The following is a 22967-nucleotide window of genomic DNA, read 5'->3' as shown; positions in this document are numbered from 1 at the left end:
GTAAAGAGATTTACAGCTTGGTAAATAGGTAAGGACAGGGAAAGGAGAGTGGGTTCTATACCTTGATACCTATGTTATAAACCAAGGTGTATGTACTAATTAGTTATGACTCAGATGAAGAATATATGAATGAAAAGAAAATAAGCAATAAGTTAAGATGTTCAAAATGCAATAAGTGTTTACTAAATTAGTCCTTAGACTGTGTAATCTAATATATATTAGATACATTTTAATAGAGAAAATATTATAATATAATAATATGAATAGATTATGTAAAATACAAGATATAAATATATACAAGAAAATAACAGTGTACAGATAAATAGGTAATATATGCATTACAGGTCCTTCGACCTAAAGCTTCCCGAAAACAAGGGAATTACCCAAGGAAGGACTTTCCCGAAGTATGGGAAGTTCCAGTCTTGTAGTCTTCCTGGCTTCTGGTGGCTTCTTGACTTCTGGTAACTTCCTTGTAACCTGGGTGGCACACAGGGATCCCTGAGGCACCATTGGCATCGGAGCTCTGGATGGATCGTTCGCCTGTGGATTTAGTCTGGCTTCTTGGTGTAACCTTAACTCTTGAGGGTTCCATAATTTCTTCTTCATTTTCAATCTACTCCCTACTCTGGAAGGCAGTGGAGGATGTTTGGAAGTCGGACTTCTTGAATAGATGATATGATAAGATTCCTTATCCTTTCATCTTCGGCTTCCCTGAGGGAATTTCCAAGGGAAGAATAGTTCCCAACAAGGGAGTTCTAAGTTCTTAAGTTGCCTTTGTCCATGACATTCATTCAAACTTCTTCCGTTCTAATACAACACTTGAATCCATCGAAGTCTAGTTCGGTATGCTGATGTACAGCATAATCGTGGACCTCAAAGATGAATATCTAGAGGTGGCCGAAAAAGAATTTGTAGACCTTGAACACATCATCAAATGGCGGTGAACGCCACGCTTGCCGATCGAAGTCCAGCAGCTCCGGCTGCAGGCCAAAGTCCATCACCCAACACCTTACACTCCGCGGCGAGCAAAATGCAAGAACAAACAGATACTCGCGCGGAGGTAAATGCACTTGCAGCTCAGGTCGAGAAACTGTACTTGGCTAATCGCGAGCTCATAAACTCAGTGACCAATCACATTAGCGAACAGACGGCATTGATCCTACAAGTACAGGCTCAACCAAACAGAGGCAACAGACAAAATCCCAGACAAAATCGGGCTTATTTTAGACAACCCGTAATTTCAACAATAGGCATGGCCCGAACAGACAACAAAATTTTAATACCTCGACAACAAAATTTTAATCCCTTGGCTTATGGCAATAACCGGGGCACATTCAGAGGCCCCTCCCTATCCCACCCGCAGGGCTATGGGCGGAAGAAAGCCCAAACGTTATTTTTCTCAACGGTGGGAAAGAAGCGCACAAAACACCCAATTACAACTCCAGAATACCCATCCTTTAAACGCGCAAACGCCACATATTCGGGGGACAAGATATGTGGAAGCGAGCAAAAGGGTCAACATGAAACTAGGGAATAACCAAGGTAACTACGCTAAATATTGCGTAGTTCTGGGGGCCATGACATCCATATTTCCCAGTCACCTGATCCCTTACGGAACCAAACATATTCAAGTAAACGCATTCATTAGAGGCGTCACAGGTAATCAGATGGAAATAAAAGAAATTGCTTTGATAATATTCAGATTATGTTACATACGGCTCATTCATCCCTTCAGAGTGGTGCACATAAACGACGTACTCCCGCTTTTGGGAAATGATTTCTGGATGACCAAAGAGTTCACAGTAGACTCTAGAAACGACATCATTCAAGTAACCCATTTCGAAAAAAACAACAAAATTTAACATCCTAAAAGAAAAAGTAGAAATAAATATTTTGCCAGACCACATTGTTCAAAAGATAGCCGAAGGAAAGGACCCGCAAGTGTTGCTAACTAGAAATATTCAAATACCCCCACGCCCAAAAATGGCAGTGCCAGTTACAACTATTAACACTTCTAACAGGAATTGCAATATCGTGGAACCTGACCCTCCGTTGTTTGAAAGGGATATTTTAGTTCCACGGGCATCACTGAATGTCACTAATCCCAAAACAGAAAAAGTTAAAATCAGTAAGCACATTCCTCTGGGAAAATTAACCACCGGCGATATCATAATGTAGTTTCCTACGGAAGTCCTTGCCGAACCTCATAGCTGCTCCGGCAACGACCACCCGGAAACTTGTCAGAAACCTACAGAAAGACAAACAGCAGAAAAAGCAAAAATCGCCAGGCAAAAATTTAATGTTAAACGCCTGAACATAAATATAGATCTAAGCGCGGAGGACAAAAGTAAAATAGAAGAACTAGTTTTCGAATTCTCCGATGCGTTTGCTTAAGACGAGAGGTACAAGGGAGACTTTGAGGACTATGAACATGTCACAGGAACTAATCGGGCGTTCCACAGGCACAATTTCCGATACCCGCCAACCTAAAAGGCCAAATAAAGAATCAACTAGCGGAAATGGAAAGTCAAGGAATTATAACCAAGTCTATAGGCTCGCAGTACAATTCTCCTCAGGTCGCTCAATAGCCAAACGCCATACTTGAGCTTTGCATTGCCTTGTATTTCCGACACACTGAATAACTTAGTTGGTAAGAAATATTACACACAACTTGACCTCAAATCTAGCTTTTACCAATGCCGAATCAGTGACTACTCCCAACACAAAACTGCATTCAGCATCCTCAATTTACATTCCTATCAGTATAAGTTCTTACGTATGGGGTACGAAAATTCCCCACAGGTGTTCAACCACATTATCAGCTTCGTGTTTAGCGGTGTCGACGAGAAAGAGGTTTCCATATATGTGGATGATATAATTCTCAGTGCAAATTCAATCGAAACGTTGCTTAAAATAATGAGAAATGCATTTACTAGGATTAGAGAAAATAACCTGAGACTGAACATCGATAAATCCTAATTTGCAAATAAGAAAATTAATAATGAACATAGGACATAGGACATAATGTTAGTGCCACGGGTTTTGAAATTTCTCCGAAAATTCTGGCTTCCGTCACCAAATATCCCACCCCAAAATGTACAAAGGACGTTCGGAAGTTCTTGGGAATTTGCTCCTTTGTAAGAACTTATAATTTCTGATTTCAGTTCTCATGCAGCTCCACTTTTGAGACTCCTTAAGAGAATCGTAAAATTCGTATGGTCACCCGAGTGTGAAAACTCATTTCAGTGCTTGAAATTGAAAATTATAAGCGCACCCGTTCTTGTTCCTTACGACCAGAAAAAGCTAACTACTTATTCATGGAAGCCTCAAGAAGTGGGATAAGGGGTGTGTTCTGCCAGCCCTCCGTCAATGAACTTCACCCTATCTGCTTCGCGAGCCGTACTGTGAAAGAGGCTGAGAAGAAATACGACACTTTCTCTTTAGAAATCTTGGAATGTATTTATACGTAGCTTTCGCTACTATCTCTTGGGAAAACCTGTATATCTGTTCACGGATAACCGTGCTCTAACATTTTTGAATAACAGTAAGAACTCCCAAAATTCCTAAATGGCGAAGTGGAGTCAGAATATACAGGAATTTAAAATAAGTAATTCCCGTTCACATAAAAGGGTCGGCCAAGAAAATGGCCAACAGTCTATCAAGACAGCCACTGGAACCCACAGAGGACCAAGACACAGACAAGACAGATATAAAAATGCATCTCTTGGAAAGTCCGAATTTTAATATACGGGACATGCAAACTAAAGACACCTATTTCTCTAAAATTTTGGATCATCTCACAAGAAACGAGAATGCAGACCCGAGATACCTTAGAGCATCATATCAGTTCCAAATTATCGATGGGAAACTCTCTCGCAGTCACAGACTCGCAAACACTAAGATCAACGTTTTGTGTATCCCACAGAAACTTAGACACGAAGTTGTAAAGGAAATTCACGAGTCCCCAGCTATGGTTGCTCATTTAGGCCAGTTCTTAACGTACAAACTGTCCAATCAAAAGTATTATTTCCCCGAGGCTAAGAAATTCTTGTTTTGTAGGTCCTTGGTTAGATTCGCCGGTGGGAGCTCCAATATTGCGGTGTCGATCCTGTATCCTGAGGAGAAATGAGGATCAATAGTAGTGACTGATCTCGAAAGCATACTTTAAGTGAAGTACTTTTGTCATTTATAATAAGTTTCATTTCTTATGTAATGTGATCTAAATGTAATTCGTAGGTGAGGTATCTCTCCCAGAAGATGAAGCATCTCACCAGGACATTCGAGAGAGATAGCCGAACGTATAGGTTTTACATTTTTAATTTTCAAACTAATGCATTTAATATTTTAATAAGCACATTTTTATAACAGTATAATTGAAATAAATTCCAATCTTTTCATGTACTTTAATATAGGTCTTTATTATTATATCCTGAACAATTTTACAGCCAGTTTTTCTTAGTTGGGGCATCTCTCCCGGAATTCTCTTGAAAACAACGGGACAACTTGCACTAACCTTCTCGAAAAGTATACTATCCTCTCATTAAAAAGAGTTAATTATTAACAATAACAAAAATAAAAGTGCAATCGTACTTAATTCGTATGTCATTAAATAGTATTCTTTAGCGCAATCACAATAATAAAGCCATTAAATTGTGAAATTACAACAGGCGCAAGAAATACTAATACTATGTAAATATTACGTTTCTTGAGTTCTAGTATTTTCCCTGGCGTTGACCATATTGTTGATGTTGTTTTAAAGCACTTATTATTCATCCATGGTGTTCCGAAAATTTCTCGGGGTAAAATCAAATTTAACGTGCAATTTAGCATAACAACAACATTTATTTTGTCATCCATAAATGGGAGAACAGTTGAGCATCTCAAACGCACGGATATAGCTATTGTGCTGCCATCTACCATTACTGAATTTGGGTTTAGTGTTTAATTCTTTTTGTAGTCATTCGTTTCGCACATGTTGCGTTTATATATTTCTCCTTGTGTGATTATTTTTGTTTTCGGTAATTATATTCACATTGAAAGTGAATTCTTGTGACTGTTCGTCTTATTTTTGAACCTCGGCCTGTTCTTTGACACGGTTGTGCCAGGTTTAACCATAGGATATTAATAGTCATAAGAATATATTTATCTCAATACAAATTGAGAATGAGCAACATGAGACTGTATATTGGTATACGCGTGATACCTCCCAGGACACGGGAAAACATTAAGATTTGCAGTAAATAGAAACAAAAACACAGACCTTAAGTTTTAACATAAGAATTCAGAATCTATTTATCTTGATTATGCAATTTAAAAAGAACCAAAGTTACATCATAACGAAACTCACAAAGAAATCACAGTAACAGCACAATCTTTCTCTCATACACTTTCATTAATCTCGTAACTTCCAGCACAAGATTCATATCTATCAGGCGGGATGGTGTACTTCAACAGTCTGTTCATACGTCCGGGAAGGACATGTCATCTTGGAACAGTGTTTCTTTACCCTTTAACTGCCGTCTGGACTCTCTGCCAGTGTACTCCTCTGTGGGTCTTCTCTTGCGTTCTGTCCATGTCTGTTTATCATTCTTTCTTTCAGATATTTCATCGCCTTATATTCTCATCTAAACGATTAGCCAAAATCGGCACAAAACCAAAGTAAAACAATATAAATCAATCAATAGTTTGGAAACTATAACAAATGAAAGTTATTAATAGTATGAAGCTCAATGCAATGTAAAAATTACAACTAGTGTCGGTTCATCTATACAGGGTGTCTCAAAAGTAATAGCGCAAACTGACACAGGTGAAAGTGCGAGATAATAGAAGCAAAAAAATCTCAGTAAACATGGGTCGGCAAACGAGCCGTTTCCTAGATAATCGCGAATGTGTGATTACAAGCCGCCACTGACTTCATTGTTTGTAAACGTCGTCCTAGTTGGTAAAATGCTAATAATGTTTGCGAATGTGTGGGTACAAGCCGTCATTGATTGAATTTTGTAAACACCGAGTGCTTTTCTTCCTTGCGCGGTCCGAGGTTTGCTGTTTGTTTACAAAACAGAAGATTTCCGAGAGGTGGCGTTGTAATCAAACAGGATGGATACAATCAGTACACAATCTAATCGTACTGTGGGAGTCACTTTTCTTACTGTATTATTAGCATTTTAATAACTAGGACGACGTTTACAAATAATGAAGTCAGTGGCGGCTTGTAATCACACATTCGCGATTATCTTGAAAACAGCTCGTTTGCAGACCCATGTTTACTGAGACTTTTTTGCTTCCATTATCGTGTACTTTCACCTGTGTCAGTTTGCGCTATTACTTATGAGACACCCTGTATAAACGTAGGATTAACACGGGTACGTAAACTATATCTATATAATTGCTATTTTGTACACTCTGGAAACGATTAAAGTGCTTGCATTATTGTACACTTATCATCAAAAGTGTGTGCAATTCGGCAAAATAGGACATTCTGACGCTTCACCCTAGTATGTTTGCAACACAACGTACATTGAAAATTAACGGGTGGCCTAATACGTGAGGATACCAAGACAGAGTGTTAGATACACTGTATGGCTTTATTGTCTTTAAATTATTATTTAAAAACGACATTGTTATCTTAACAATTGTTTGCATAAAAGACAGTAAAACAAAAATAGAAACTGGAATCTTTTCATACACAGTGAAGACACAGAAAACAAAAGCACAGGAGAAATCCTTTCAAAAAAACACAATCGATTCTCAATTAATCAGGAACGAAATGGTTTATGTCGCCGTAAAGCGAATGTCTATGAAGGCAGTTTTAATGAGGATTTTTTTTTATCCTAGAGAGGAAGAAAATTAGTGAAGTCCTCTGCTTTTCCCTGCAAATGCGCGCTTTATCCCCCAGAAAATGTTTTCCAGAAAAAGGACATAAAAAAGAGAGGGAGCCAGTGAAATCAATGGCTCGTGCACTGATAGGACTGTCTTTTCGTAATGAAGCTCTTAATTTCAGCGCTAATGGCGTGAGAAATGTTCCGAGAAAAGAGAGATCCTAAAGAATCCTGGGGAAATAGAGGAATGTGCGGACCGGGCATCCGCATACCATAGATTCACAGATTACTAACTCTAATGAAGTGCTGAGACCCTACTGTCCACGATGGGAATGGACTATGCTTTTCAGAGCGTAAAGAAAAAGCCATTCACAGAAGTTAATATACATCTCGGCTTTATTCTTCAACTGTTGCGAGATATACGAATATTCATAACACTGTCTTTGAGGAAATATAAGAATCCAATATTTAGAGTAATCACACTTTGAGTGTTTTCCCCACAAATATATTCCATGTCTCAATGAAAAGTAGAGAAAAGAGGAAAATATGCAATGTACCTCAAAATATGTCAAAATATGTTCACATAGTTGAACATCTCAAAGGTAAGTTGTGAATATACAAACGCCACAGTTCGTACGTGCAATGAATTTTATGTTACATATTGAATGATTTGGTTTAATTTACTTTGTGCATTTGTGCCACTTTTGGCTAGTCGCGAAGATGAGGATGAGTGATGATGATATGATGAAGGGACACTCACAAAGAGCACCTATGCCCAGTCCAGGATTCGAACCCATGGAAGCCGGATTATGTTACATATTCAACATAACTTGATGCATATTACATATTTTCAATTTAGAGTACATAATTTTACATAAAATGAGGTACTTGCGCAATTTTTCGAAGAAATACAAATATAAGAACATTCAAAATTATGATTTTTTTAAAAATCCGGTAATTCATCCAATTGGGACATACCAATCACATAAGTTTCATTAATCTTGTCTTAAGCCATGAAAATCACTCTGCAGACATGAAGGTACCGCATATACACTCCTGTTGACATAAATTTGAATTTGAATTAAAACTTTTTGGGTGCGTCAGAACTTAGGCTATTTTGAATCCGTCACACTATACGGGGTCCACCCCTTATCATAACAAAAATAAAAGCCTGTCTGAAAACTAAAATTTCCTTACCTTGGTTAAAAGCTGAGGCTAAAAAGGGCGGTCGGCAAAAGTAAGGACAAAACACAGGACGACACAGAATAATACTGGCCATGGGGCCAGTCGCCAGGGCCTCGTTAGTCTGCGTCCAGGGTGTACTACGTGGAAGTGAGGTTGACTATTGGGTGCACTACGTGGAAGGAGAACCCCTTACATCCCTCCTGTTTACATAAAGTGGCACACTTTATAGGATGAACAGTTGAACACCTTATATGAACGGAAGTGTACTATGTTCATCACTATTGCCGTATATCTCAAATAACCCCTGTTGATTCTGGAAACAGTGACTGCCGATCCATATGTTTTTCTAAGATGATCTGGATTGTAAGAGAAAGTGTAGAATATGGTAACATTACAATCCATATATTTGGTGCGCAGCTGATGGTGCCGCCAAGTCTGCTGATGCAGATGGCGACGTTCTCGTCCACCTTTTGCCAGCTATGGACATACAGAATGTGTTCCGTTGTTGCGTTCTTAACACTTGGCAGGCTGAGTGGGATACGGTAACGGGGAAAGCCCACCATATGTGCTTGGCGTTCCTCGTCCCGACCCTCTCGGCGAGAAGATGTTATTCTTACCCGCCTGCGTGTACCGTAGGACACAGCCGTCTAACGTATGGTCACTTGCTGCAAGGGCTGGACCCTCCGTTGTGTCGTCTTTGTAATGATGTTTAGAGCGTTCGACATATTCTCGTTGAATGTGCCGATCTTGCTTGTCTGCGGCAGACTTTTACCCTTTCCGGCTGTTTGTCATCCCTGTTGGGTGATGACAACAGTATTTTTTCAAATGTTTTTAGGTTTTTAAGAAGAGCTGGTCTCTTCAACTGTCTGTGAGGAGGCTTTTAGTTTGTTTCTGACTTTTTAATGTGTTGTGTTTGTCCCGTGCAGGTCTTTTTACAACCTTGCACTTTTAATTTACACCCCTCTTTAAGTTTTCAGTCAGAATTTTAGATAAGGGGATATTTCCCCGTATACATAGAGGGTGCAAAACGGCCTTAAGTGCCGACGCACCCCAAAGAAATTAAATCAATCAATCAATCATATACTTGGTGCGTATTCATTCTTTTCTCTTCAAATATTAACGATCTTCCTTTTTGACAAAGACACTCCTATTTGGGGGTGGTGATCTAGAAAGTAAAAACCCATAAAGCCCTATAATGAACTCTTAAGTTGGGATCAAGATCTATTCATTATAATAGTATACTTTAAGAAGACACATATGTATATATACTCACTTTTTCAAGGTATAGTAAATCAAGGATATTAACCACTGATTTTGTATACTGTAACGAACCTGAGAGTTTAAGGTTTTATATTTGTAAGACGTTAAGATTTTTAAAATGTTTGTTACTTCAAATAAAGTGCAAGCTGTCACAGACAACTATAGTTAGATTGATACAGTTGTGGTTGGAACTTGTATAGATGTTTATAAATACGTCATAATCTGTTCGTGTTGACGTCACTTTCTCATCTCAGCCGAGGAAGTGAACCCACCTGAATGTTTCTCACCTGACGACAGACTGAGTTTAGAAAACAGGTGAAGGTGAGGAATCAATAAGAACTGGGAAACGGAGAGAATTCAAGTATAGATTTTCTGTTTTCAATTTTTCTTCTTGCCGGTAAGTTGAAAGTAAGCAATTAATTATGTAATTTGACTTTCGTTATATGTGAGTGAATTGCCCAACGTTAGTATTGAATGTTCTAGTGTTTTATTGGTAAGTGATTATGAAATATGAGCGATTATAAAACTGCGTTTAACTTTCAATACTGTGTTGTGTTTCTTTTCTACCCAGCAAGCCCTGATGATTTGCAAAGATTCTCATGTTCCCGACTAAAGGAGCAGCGGACTAACTTTGTGACGACTGGTGTACAACCGGGGGGACGTTGCAATACTGTATGATACTGTACTCTACTGTGCTATTTTCTTTCAGTAAATATTCTGTGTCAATCAAACTGCTTCTGCCTTAGGTTTTTTAATTTCTCTGTCAGTACTAACCTCAATTAAGGAAATACATTTCGCTGTTAGTAAGCATCGCATATAGTGAACCAATTGTCTCTAAACCGTTAGGGTCCATTATTATTGGAGTTGACTGTGTATTGCTATTTGTTCGTAAGGTAAGTCTTTGTGTATGTGTGCGTGCGTTTGTCTCCCTGATTTCTTCACGTGTGTGTGATGTGTGTGCTTGTTTCATGTGTAACTTTTGTATCTCATTACTTGAATGTTTCTAGGGCCTCCCCGATAGCGTAAAGGTAACGTTGCTCCTTGCAATCAGTGGGTACCGAATTCGATTCCCGGTGGAGACACATAGTGGTTCGGATGTCAATCTATACTGTACTCCAGTCTGGATTAACCTGTCTGTGCGTAAAGGTGACTTAAAACATAAACTTAAGTCTCAATTATGTTTCTGTTAAGGGTGGAATTGTTGTGATTCAGGTGTATAATATTATGTATTATGTAAAAACAATATGTTCATTAGTCTGTCTTTATTACGATAGAGTTCATTTTACTATTTTGGACGTCATGATGTACGGATGTTGAAGGGTTCTTAAATCTTGTTTTATGTTTTATGTACAGTCACCGGCAATAATAAAAATGGTGCATCTAGATCCTGAAATACTTGCTTCCCTGCAAGGTGTTGTGTGTTGCCTAACTCTACGGCGGCGGTAGAAGTTGTCACTGGAAATTTGCTATTAAAATCCACTTATCGCCGTACAGTTAGGCAACACACAACATCTTGCAGAGAAGCGAGCATTTCAGGATCTAGGTGCACCATTTTATTGCCGGTGACTGTACATTGTGTGCCATTTATTTTGTCTATCCATGTTTTCAGTTGTATATCTGCATTCTAATTCCAGGAACGTTTCTGAAATATAACTGTCAAAGAAACCACTGAAAAAGCATATGTCCTAAATCCATCATTCAAGACTACGAAATATATAAATAAATGAATGAAAAAAAACTATAAAAGTTAATGGAGAAAGGGATACGTTGACATAAAATCTAATGAATTGAAACAATCGAAAGTCATGTTCCGAAAGCGGTTTTACCATGATTTCAGCACAGATCAGCTTCGACGATCAAACGTTCCACTATATCTCGTCATGTAACAACACAGGGTGGATTGAAAGCGGTTGGAATTGCCCATCCTCCGTTGTGATATTAATCGATAGTTCCCCGGAGACGATCGCAAATGAATTGAATCGTGCATACATTGGCGAAATAGATTTCGCGTTATAAGCAATTCCATTGCGTTGAGGGAAGCAAAGGGAGAGAGATCAGTGGGTTTCTGGCAGGGGTGGCGCCAGGGGGTTGGGGTGCGATAATTTTCTTCCGCACCCACATCAGCATCCCTTTTTCAAAACCAATGTTCAACGGAAGACACTGTCTTGCAATGTCATATTATGTAATGTCGTCATATTGAGCGTCCAATGTTTTGTATTGAAGTGAGACGGCTGTTATTGTAAACAACAGGTAAGCATTGATCTAAAAAAAAGCCACATTTACTTTCTTGTATTGATTGATTGATTTGCTTAATTTTACTTCGCTTTTTGTGCCACATTTGGCTAATTTTCGAATATGGGGATGAGTGATGATATGATGAATTTGATGAATGGACACTCATAAACATCCATGGCCATGCCGGGATTCCAAACCGGTGCCCCTGGCGTGCTAGCGCGATATGCTAACCACTCCGCCACATTCACTATTATAAATTGCTGTTATAAATTCACTTTATGCACAGATAGGCTAATTGGGACTTGATCTTCAGTTTAACCGGTTTTCAAAAGTAACCCCTCTCTCGCCGCGGCCTTTGCGTGCGATTTTTAAATTTTTACACTTATTTCAGAAAAACGTTATATCTCTGAGACTATTTGAGCAATCTACTTTGGATAAGTTTTGTTTGAAAGAAAAAACATTGGAGCACTCGATTGTGTACAATTCAGAAAGTCCAAGTGAGAAAAATGAGGTTGGGAGGGTCCAAGTCCCCAAATTTCAATGAAAAAAAATCTGGCCTTCGCCTCCTCTTCTCCCGTTATTTTGGAAAAAGAGCGCAACTTTTGCATTGTTTTTAAAGAGTAGACCTTTTGCAACAAAGTGAAACTTGTTTCAAGTTCTCATACAGGCTGAAATATGTACAATCCTGCATTTTGGCTACAAATAGCTAATTTACATATTAGAGAAAGGGGGGAGGGGGGTTTTCTTCCACATGACATTCAAAGTCTTATCTCAACATCTGTCAGCGTTTACAACCTCACATACAAGTATGAAAATCCTAAACGCGTGAATGTTGTAATCGGCACCACAACATGGGTCATATACTTTCTATGGGTCATATATGACCCATTGGCTGTTTAAAGGTTAAGTGGGATAAGAATCACCATGTGCCGCCGAGGGTCCGGATATCGAACCCGGTTGAGAGTTCAATACCAGGTATTATGTGATGATGATTTGATGTTTTAAGTCCACTTTATGCACAGTAAGGCTAATCGGGACGGGGCCTACAGTTTAAAGTGGGATCCGAACCACTTGTGCCTCCACCGGGTATTGATAGTGTTTTAAAAATTCGAGACGAGACGAGATTGACCATGTGTCATGAGACAAACTAATATTTTCGAGACGAGACAGCATTTCCACGAGACTTCCACGAGACGAGACAGGCCAAAGTCTCGTCTCGTGGGCAACACTAGGTATTGAACCCGAGACCCCTTGATTACAAGGGCGGCGACGCTACAACTGCGCCATCAGGGAGCTCCCGGTATTATGTGAATGAACGCATATGATACGAGGGGTAGAAATCACAATGCGCTACGACACCAGGAGACCAGAGTTAGAATCCTGGCTTGGCCATGTGTGTTATCTCTCACCAATTTCATCATACCATCACTCATCCTCATCGTTGCCATTAGCCAAAAGCGGCAGGAAAGTGACGCTAAATTACAAAAATCAAATATTCAGTTTCATTGGCATTTTATGATAGACGCCAACAAAAATTTGATGTAGTGGCGGCTCGTGGTTTGGGCCTATGGGTGTGCACCTTGGCCTCGCGTCCAGAAGAAGTGTTGCTATTCCCACTAAATTATTCCTGCCCGTTTCTGCTAATCGCATTTGCAATCCAAGTTATGACGCACCTTTCCCTGATAATGAGACGATAGCAGAGTTATATTTCAAGAAAATTTTTAAAAAACAAGGTTTATTACAGAATCGAAATACCCTAGTGATTCTTTTAATCGACCACGAGAGAAGATGTGTTGTTTGGTCTCTAGAAAATTCAGCATTCAACGACCTGACAAAATCACTCGCAACGCTATACCGATAAACTGCTATGGTTTGTAAAGGATAATAATATTGCCAAAATTTTGTGTAATTGTCGTGTTTTAATAATGTATATTATCTTTCTTCAATGTAAATATGTCCCATCAGACACCCAAGTTTAATGCCACAAACATTTCATCGTACACTTAAGCTAATTACCATTTTTAATGTACTTATTCAATTTAGTCATTGTAATAAGGACCCTCGAAACCCTAATCAAATGCAAATACTTCTTGCCAGCACCTTTACAAAAATTATTTCAAATCAGTGACATAATAGTACAAGTTACAGATTCTCATATGCACTGAATAAAGAATTGGATTGACTGTTCTGTGACAAAAATACAAGATTAAACTTTGATTATTTGAAATTTTCGTTGAACTTCCAAATGCACCAATTCCTAGGACATTGTGAATGTTTTTAATTCAAACCGCTGACATTTTACAAAATTATTTTCCCAGCATCTGTATCAACGTATTCCACTCATCGCAACTGGGCCTTGCATGGTTGAATACGCTCGTCACTACACCCCACGCCCTCTACCCTTTCTTTCCTGCCCTCCCCTAATTCAGATTTTAGTGCTTTGCTCAGAACCGCTTGAGGTGAGAGAGATCAAAATTTCCCTTGCTAAGAAAAAATCCCTCAATTTGCAATGATGCATGGTTGCTCTCGACTCCGTCACACGGCAAGGAGTGGAAAGATTGCAACACTACATGACGAAGAGGGAACAGCGCATATCCATATATATATACACGTATATATATATAAATATATATATATGGAGTGTGTGCGCGATTTGTAATTAATACACTTATATTAGTCTTACACTTTGTAATTATATAACACTGCATATATTATAATGTTTTATTTTAATTTTTAAAACTGTAACTGTAGAACAATTGTATAATTTTTGAATAACATTTCTATCTTGTTAAATGTGTTAAAGGTTTCATCCTGGAATGGAATGTCTCACATTTATGTGTGTTTCCATTTCCAATACATTCGAATGAATACACATTCGTTTCAATGGCATTTACAAAATCACCTCTGACATTTTATGTTAAACAAATAAGATTTTTTTGTGCACGAGTGTGTTAGCTGATGCGTAGCAAAGTATTTTAGGAACAATACTTGAAAAAAATCTTGTAGGACTAACTAATGAAAAATTTCTTTGTAATCTAAGGTGTGGTAATATTATAATGGGATTGAGATACGAAACTTTTGGATCTGGATCCAGATCCGGAACTTTCGGACCCGGATCCGGAACTTTTGGATCCAAACGGATCCGGATACGCTTGGTCATCCCTAGTTCATAGCTACTATGTCACAATTTTTTGTGCGAAGCGAGTCCGAAAGCCCTTGAACCAGGCTATAAAAGCCTTTCTGCTTCCTTTACCCGCCGTCGAACACAGCGCCATTTCGATGTGCAGCTGTGTGCATTTTCCAATTGTGTTCATGCTGGTTCATGCCCATTCGACGCGAGTTACTCAGGTAGAAAAGCTGACGTAAGGAAGTAAGTGGAAAGTGGTGTGGCCAGAGGCCAGCATAATCTGCATTTTACCTACCCACTGCCCGCTTGCCGCGAGGACAGGTATACCTGCTCGCCTACCCACGGCAACGAGTCGACTTGCGTCTTTACCCGGGTTCGTCGTCTTCCAGGCGCTCTGCGCTTACAAGGTAACTGGGCATTCAACAAGACCCGGGCGCCTGCAAAACCTGCTGGAAGGAAACAGCCCTCCGGCAGCGTGTCGCTCCAGGTGTTTCATCACCACGTGGACAGCTTCAGCCAGTGTTGCCTACTTACGTAGCTCGTAAATCCTACGAGGTCCTAGGAGGAGCTCTCTCCTCCAAGGAGAATTTATATACTTAGCGATTTCAGTTCAGCGTAAGCAGTTTTTATCTTATTGCCAGGAAATGCACGCAGTATTACAGCTTCATTTATTTAAATGAATGATCGAGCAAACAAAAATCTCCTCACTGAAAACTAATTGCTTTTCATTGCATGGTGCCTTAACCAGGCACGCAGTGGCGCAACCAGAGGGGGTAGGGTGCATTGCTCACAACCTTGGACGGAAATTAAGTCTAGCGGAAGGGTCAGGGTGGGGGTCAAACATTAAAGTACAAGAAAAAACAGACTAGCAGAATTTAAGAGTAGCAGGGCTAAAGGGTACTCAAGATGGAATTAATTTTCATATTTTTCTTGCATTTTCCTTCCAGACGGCCAAGGGCACCTGCAGAGGGGGAATGGAGGGGTAATTGCAACCCCTTGATTTCAAATTTTATGAAAGTAGAAATATATTATAAAATATTATCCAGTCTCATCAAGTTCAATGCCGTAGCAAAGGGGTAGCGGGAGTCGGCCCTGAGCGCCGAACGATCTAAGTGAGAAAAGTTTTAAAACAGAGAATGCTATGGCGGCCCGTGATATTATTTGCTATTAATGTTGGTTTGTTACGAGTTGGATGAATTGATTATGTAATACGTCGCTCCATGTGAAAAGAAAATATTGTAGATGGAAATTTTACATGCCATATGTCTGTACATTCGGAATGCATTTATCATGCACTTTCTTTCTTTCAAAAACAGTTTGTGTGCTTGTTTTCCATTATTAGCTAATGTGAAATTGACGTGTTGAAAAAAAAATATTTCTAATCCTCTGTTTCAACACAAATTCGCGTGAGAACCGACTTCTACCCCCTTTTTGTGTGATTTATGAGGATTATAATGCCTTTCATGCTACTTTATTACTATTATTGTGATTGTTCTTGTTGGCACGTTTATCCAAGTACTTGGCCCTACCCCCAAACGAGGGTAACGGCAATGGCCCTGGCTGGCTACGGCCCTGGTGTTCGCAGTAGAACAGTGTGTTGTTCGACTCGCGACCTCAGCGTTGAACGTGACATGTTTCAGTCCTGTCCTATATCACTATATATACGTATATTGGTTGTTTACGACATATACTTATGGATCCTGCGCCACGGAAAACCTATTTCAATGTGTGTGGGGGGTAGCAACATTCGTAAATCTCATTTCATTGGTGATGTGGCTTACGAAGCTTCGAGTTCCCTTTTTTTAAGTAGTGAAAATCTATTGCAGTTGGCAACACTGCAGAACGGTGTGGGCCAGGTGCAGTTTCTACTCGAAGCAACTACGTCATGCAGAGGGAGGGGTCTGCAGTTGATGGAAAGAACGAACTGAGACCTACTAGGTATCGTAAGACTGCGGGTACCCGGCGGGTCTACAATGCCTGCCAGGAACGATCTGTGCAGGTGGGCATACAAGCTGCTCAAGCGAGGGTGTTGCGCAGGTTGCATGGCATTTCAGGAGCGATGTCTCGCGAACGGGTCTGCTCCAGGTCTTGTGCAGGCCTTTAGGTGTGGCCCGGGAACATTTGTTGTTTTGAAGAAATAACTTTCAATGAATAAATATAATAAAAATCAATTACATTGCACATTTATTTGGGCGTGCGCGTGCGTGTTTCATGTTTTCTCTATATTCAACATCGTAGCTCCTAAATTTCATTCAGCACCCCCTCAGCACCTTGATCATTATTCCTGGCGCCGTCACTGGCTGGAATAATGAAAGCATGGAAGGAGTGACGAAGCTTTCATGAGGTACGTGGTTCCTGAGCAAATGCCTAAGAGTACTAATATAAGTTTACAATGCTCTAATCTCTTTCTTCTCTCTCCCTTTTTCTGCTTCACTACGTCTTTTTCAATGTTCAGAAAGTTATGTCTTAATAGTAACTGAGTTACGGTTACACTTACTTGGTTAAAAAATTAAGTTATAGTTACTCATTGTAAAAAGTTACTCGGTTAGTGTTACTGAAAATTGATTGATTTGATTAATATTTAGCGTCGCTTCTGCCACTTTCTTCTAATCGGGACAATGAGGATGAATAAATTAGTTAAGCTGAAGACGAGAGAAGAGGTGCTCTCTCGAAAATGAGCGTTAGAATAGGTATAGTTAAAAACACTAGACAATGGATAATGTACAATTGAAATTGCATACTAAAGAACTGTCGTCATGTTATGTATGAAAACTAACCATGTTACATATCCACAATATCCATGTAAAGTCAAAATAAATAATTATTTAAGATTTACAGGTGGAAAAACTGAAGAAAATATATATAGACCTATTATATTTTCGTGCGCCTTCTAATTCTTTTTTAGAAACACGAAAAATACCTTAGGAAAACTGAATTAAAGTAACATACAAAAGGAACTCCAAATCTGTCGGTTGACACAAATATATTGTCTCCAGTAACACACTAAATTGCATAAACTGCTAATGATGCACTTTTTATGCATGAAAATACACATAAATACATTAAAGGCAATGCACTAAAATGCATCAATTGAGACGATCATGTACGAACCGTGTATACACAAAAGTAAATGCATAAGTTGAAATACAAAATGCAGGTCTGTGGCTCAGACCAAATTTTTAAGAAAAAGATGCATGAAGGTGCATAAAAAACACATCAATTGATAAATTAGAGAACAGCTCGAATTTAAAATAAATATTCACTTGCCTCAATTGACTCACTTTCGAGTTACCTTCACAAAGGAGCTATACATCAAGGTGCACACCTGATTCTTGACAAAATTCAAAAAGCACACTTTATTACGTCAATCGATGCGTTTCTGGTAGAGTGAGATTATTTCCGTAACAGCTCTGGCCATTCTGCGCTTGCATCTTGGGAGCGAGTCATAACTCCCGACGCTTTCAATCAAGAAGTGATCCGCTGACGTCATCTCTACTCTGCGCCTATGGCTAACTCTATTGCTCACGCTGTACACTGCTCGTAGGCTCGCTGGCTAGACTCGCGCAGTCAGCTGGAGATGTTCCGAATGCACTCGGACTCTACATCACATATATTTGACGCGTTTAGTTTTCTGTGTGTGCAGAGAAACCGTGTGAATTGATGCACCAAAAGTGCGTCACCCTTGACCTGATGCAATTCAAGTTCTCCAAGCACAGTTACAGATGGAAACCTTATGTCGGAAAAGGTCGGCTTGAAAACCAAACTTTTTGCCAAACAGAAGCCCAAGAGCTCGAGGAAAAAAAACAGCATCACCGAACTCTCTCCCAAATAAAAAGGACATCAACCTTTACGAAAACATCATGTCTTATCTTCCATTCACACGACGGAAAGTTCACAAATCTGAACCCCATTAAGAAAGAAGAAGAAAGATGATAATGGATATTGATTGACGAATTATGAGCTCTTCCTTTACAGAGATGCAAATCCCGGGAGTCCATTCAGCCACGTACAACGGAGTGCGCACTCCTTCATCGATTCGGAGGACCTTGCCTAGGAGAAGAATCCCCTTGCTCTCGGGGTCTTCTCCAATGACCATACATCACTTTAACTATTATAATCGCTGGATACGAACGAAGCATGGGGGAAAAAAGGACAAAAGAACGGGGCTCGAAAATCCGAAAGAAAAGGAGACGAATAATGCTCTTCATAATTTAAAAATGCTTTCGCGGATTTGGGGCTCTAGGGATGGGGGAGTTTTTATCAAGGGGATAAGGAGTTCTAGATTTACTTACTCCCACAAAGCATCGTTGGGTTATCACGGAGTCGTTCCTGCGGCAGTAAATCAATGTTAGGCTCATGTGACGAATATCTAGTTTATCCTCGGCTTAAAGAGACTCATTTTGTGGAAATTGTTTTCACTGAGTTAGAAACGTCTTCTGCCATGTGGATGCTCTTGTAAGCACAGGGATGTAGAAGTTGTTTTTAACACTACGGAGACAAATAGAGGATGCTTAGGGGAGGAGGTGGGAATATGAAACATGGTTGTAATATGAAATTCGCTATAATTTTCTACTCACTGGTGCGAACTAATGTTGGCAGTTGGCAATACTTGCAAAATACTCACCATTACTCACTAGAGCGCGTTGGACGCAGTTGAGTTAGCGACGTCGTCATAGGCAAGAGCGGCAGGTTTTCGACCATGAAACAATAAGGTAAGAATTGTGCATGTTTTTGATGCATTATTAGTTTTATTAGCAACACAAAGTAACGCTTTCTCGAAAGTACTCAGGTGAGACTTCCGTACTAATGTAGTATTGAATGGGAAGCGGTAGATGGAGGTAAAGTTTTTGACGGTGCTTGGAAAATGTCTGCTGGTGGTAATATGGAACACTTTGAATTTGTAAGAAATACCTTTTCCATATTACAATCCTGGTTTCCATTGTTTCAGGTACACGATGCCACGAACACAACTTTGTCCTAAGAAGAAAAACATGTAGCGCTATGTAATTATCATAGAGTACACTTTATTGGTTAATCAATCAGTCGATCGGCTTTTATTTTAAACCTTACAATTATTTCATATTACCACCTCATTTTCCATGCCCTCAATTTTGACAAGGTTTTTTTTTAAATTGTATATTTCCAAAATGACTGCACAGTTTTGAATATACATTTGGTGATACCAATATCAATGAGTATATTTACCTCTGCAATACGTGAAAATAATCAGAGTCATATACTTGTCTATTGACACCTTCTCCCCTAACATTTAACACTAGATCTTTGAAGTTTTGTTTGTTTCACGGGAAGATCTGTTTCAATTTGAGACAACAATACTTTAAATACTATCAATTTAAATATTGCTCTGTAAAGGAGTGACTATTTCCAAAAACACCCAAATATCAACCTCTCTTCCACGTAGTACACCCTGGACTGCATTTTTCAGACTAGGCATGCTCTCTAGACTCACAGCAACAGCCAGTATAATAATATGTGGGGCACAGGGTGGCCCAAAAGTCAGTTTCTCCTAGAAGAAAGAGGCCTCCCCGATGGCGCAGTGGTAGCGTTCTCGCCCTGTAATGAAGGGGTCCCGGGATCGGTGCCCGGTGGAGGCACATAGTGGTTCGAATTCCACTTCAAACTGTAGGTTCAGTCCCGATTAGCTTTACTGTGCACAAAGTGGACTTAAAACACCAAATCAAACCAAACCCTAGGAGAAAGAAAGAACCTCCTAGGGGAAACTGACTTATGGACCACCCTGTATGTTTGTGACTGTCCGTTCACCCATCTCATAGCCATTCATCCTCATCTTTGCGATTCGCCAAGAGTGACAGAAAAGCGAAGTAAAATAAACTCAATCAATCAATCAAATCGTCATAATTTGTTGCTTGCATTTTTCTATCTTTAAATGGCTGAGCACTTTAGTTCGCGAGTTTGTTGGGGCATTCTTAAATGATTAAGCTGCACTAAGCGATATATGCCGGATTTTGATGAACACGTCATGTACGTATATTGCATTAGTAATTTCAAAGTCATTACTTTAGTAGAACCTGTAAGCCTGTTGTACTTGGTTGCATATTTTCAGGATAAAATTAATCTTATAGGGGATTCGTAGCGTCGAAGTGAGGAATCAAACAGAAAATATACGAAAGCGAGAATTTTCCCTTGGAATTGAGAGGCAAAGGAGTCGTTTGCAGCTCGAGACGAGACCTAGAACGAGACAGGCATTTCCAAGTCGAAACGAGACCGAGACTGTGCTATTTCACGTCTCGTCCCTGAATTGAAGAAGGAACAAAATAACTCCACTTTAAGAAAGTACTCGGGGAACAATGACTCCTCCATTACTTTTCGGACGATAATTTAGGAGAAAGGTCTGAATTTCCTCTTAATCAAAATAGACAATTATCTTCGAATCATTTATCTTTCTGAATGGATTGAAGTAAAGAGAGAGAGAAAGGGAGAGAAGTAGGCAAGGAGCAGAGGAACATTGAGCCCGTGGAAATAGAAGAAGAAGAAATTAAATGAAATTTGAATGAAGAACGAAATCTACATCAACTTTTTTCTTCTTCCTCTCTTCTTTGCTTATAGTCTCGTCTACTCCCCTCCACCCACCTTTACTATACCAATTAGCATTCATTTGTTTCTGCAAGGATACAAGTTAACAAAAGAAAGTCTCATTACAGCCGTTCTCCATCAAATTAATGTCCCGTTTAATTGATATCGTTGAGCATAATCCAGAAAAAAATAAGACATAATTCCACGAAAAGGAGAGCACCTCCATCTTGAATGGTGTAATTGATGGGTGCTTTTCTTGCCACGCCAAATTCTAGCAGGGAGGGTCTGGGGTTATAAACACGAAGTGAACTCTTTGGCGATTCTAAGATCTTGACTCAAGTTGTACACTTTTGGGTTTTTCAATTCGATTTTATCTTAACAGATGGAATATTTTTTTTTGCACGTGGGAAGGAAATTGGTTCTGAAGAGTGAAGCATACTTTGGTTCATGGATAATACACAAATACTACTGCAGGAAGAGATGAAAGAGCAACTTAAAAGTTCAACAAAAGTTGTAGGGCACACTGTATAACAGTTGGGCTGAAAAGTTCGTAGGCTAACATAGTAAAAAATATTTTTTTGACAAAATTCGATTTTATTATTCAATATAGTTGCCTTTGAGGGCGATACAACGATTATAGCGGTCATACAATTTTTCGATGCCATTTTTATAGTACGATTTCACTTTAGCCTCAAAATAGTCCTCAGTTTCGCCGATTACCTCTTCATCAGTGCTAAATTTCTTTCCAGCGAGCATTCTTTTAAGGTCTGCAAACAGGAAAAAGTCACTGGGGGCCAAATCTGGAGAATATGGTGGATGGGGAAGCAATTCGTAGTCTAATTCATATAATTTTGCCATCGTTTTCATTGATTTGTGACACGGTGCATTGTCTTGATGAAACAGCACTTTTTTCTTCTTCAAGTGGGGCCGTTTTTTCGTGATTTCATCCTTTAAACGCTCCAACAACGCTATGTAATAATCGCTGTTGATGGTCTGGCTCTTTTTGAGGTAATCGATGAATATAATACCATGCGCATCCCAGAATACTGATGCCATAACCTTGCCAGCCGACTGTTGCATCTTTCCACGCTTTGGATTCGGTTCATCACGTGCAGTCCACTCGGCTGACTGTCGATTGGACTCCGGAGTGTAGTTATGGAGCCATGTTTCATCCATTGTAATATATCGACGGAAAAAATCGTGTTTATTACGGTTGAATATCGCTAAACATTGCTCCGAATCATCAAAACGTTGTTGCTTTTGATCGATTGTGAGCACGCGCGGCACCCATTTTGCACACAGCTTTCGCATGTTCAAATATTCATGCACAATATGTACAACACGTTCCTTTGATATTTTTAAAGTCTCAGCTATCTTGATCAACTTCACTTTACGATCATTTAAAATAATTTTGTGGACTTTTTTGATGTTTTCGTCGGTAACAGACTCTTTGGGGTGTCCACTGCGTGCATCGTCTTCGATGCTCATTTCACCTCGTTTAAATTTAGCAAACCACTTCTCAACGGTTGATTTTCCTGGTGCAGAGTCCGAATAATGTTTATCAAGCCAAGCCTTGGCTTCAACAGTATTTTTTTTCGCCAAAAAGCAATGCTTTATTAACACACGAAATTCTTTTTTATCCATTTTTTCACAATAACAAAAGCTGCTTCACTCACAATGCTATATCTCACGAACTAATTATCCGGCAGCTGTGAAATTTATACACGTATATTTTGAAGGTTAGTACTAAGTAAAAAATCATATGGATTTAATTCTAGTAACGCCAT

The sequence above is a fragment of the Lepisma saccharinum genome, chromosome 11 (genome assembly GCF_977018435.1).
Source record: "Lepisma saccharinum chromosome 11, izLepSacc3.1, whole genome shotgun sequence".
Classification (NCBI taxonomy): domain Eukaryota; kingdom Metazoa; phylum Arthropoda; class Insecta; order Zygentoma; family Lepismatidae; genus Lepisma; species Lepisma saccharinum.
Note: the sequence above shows the minus strand (reverse complement) of the source record.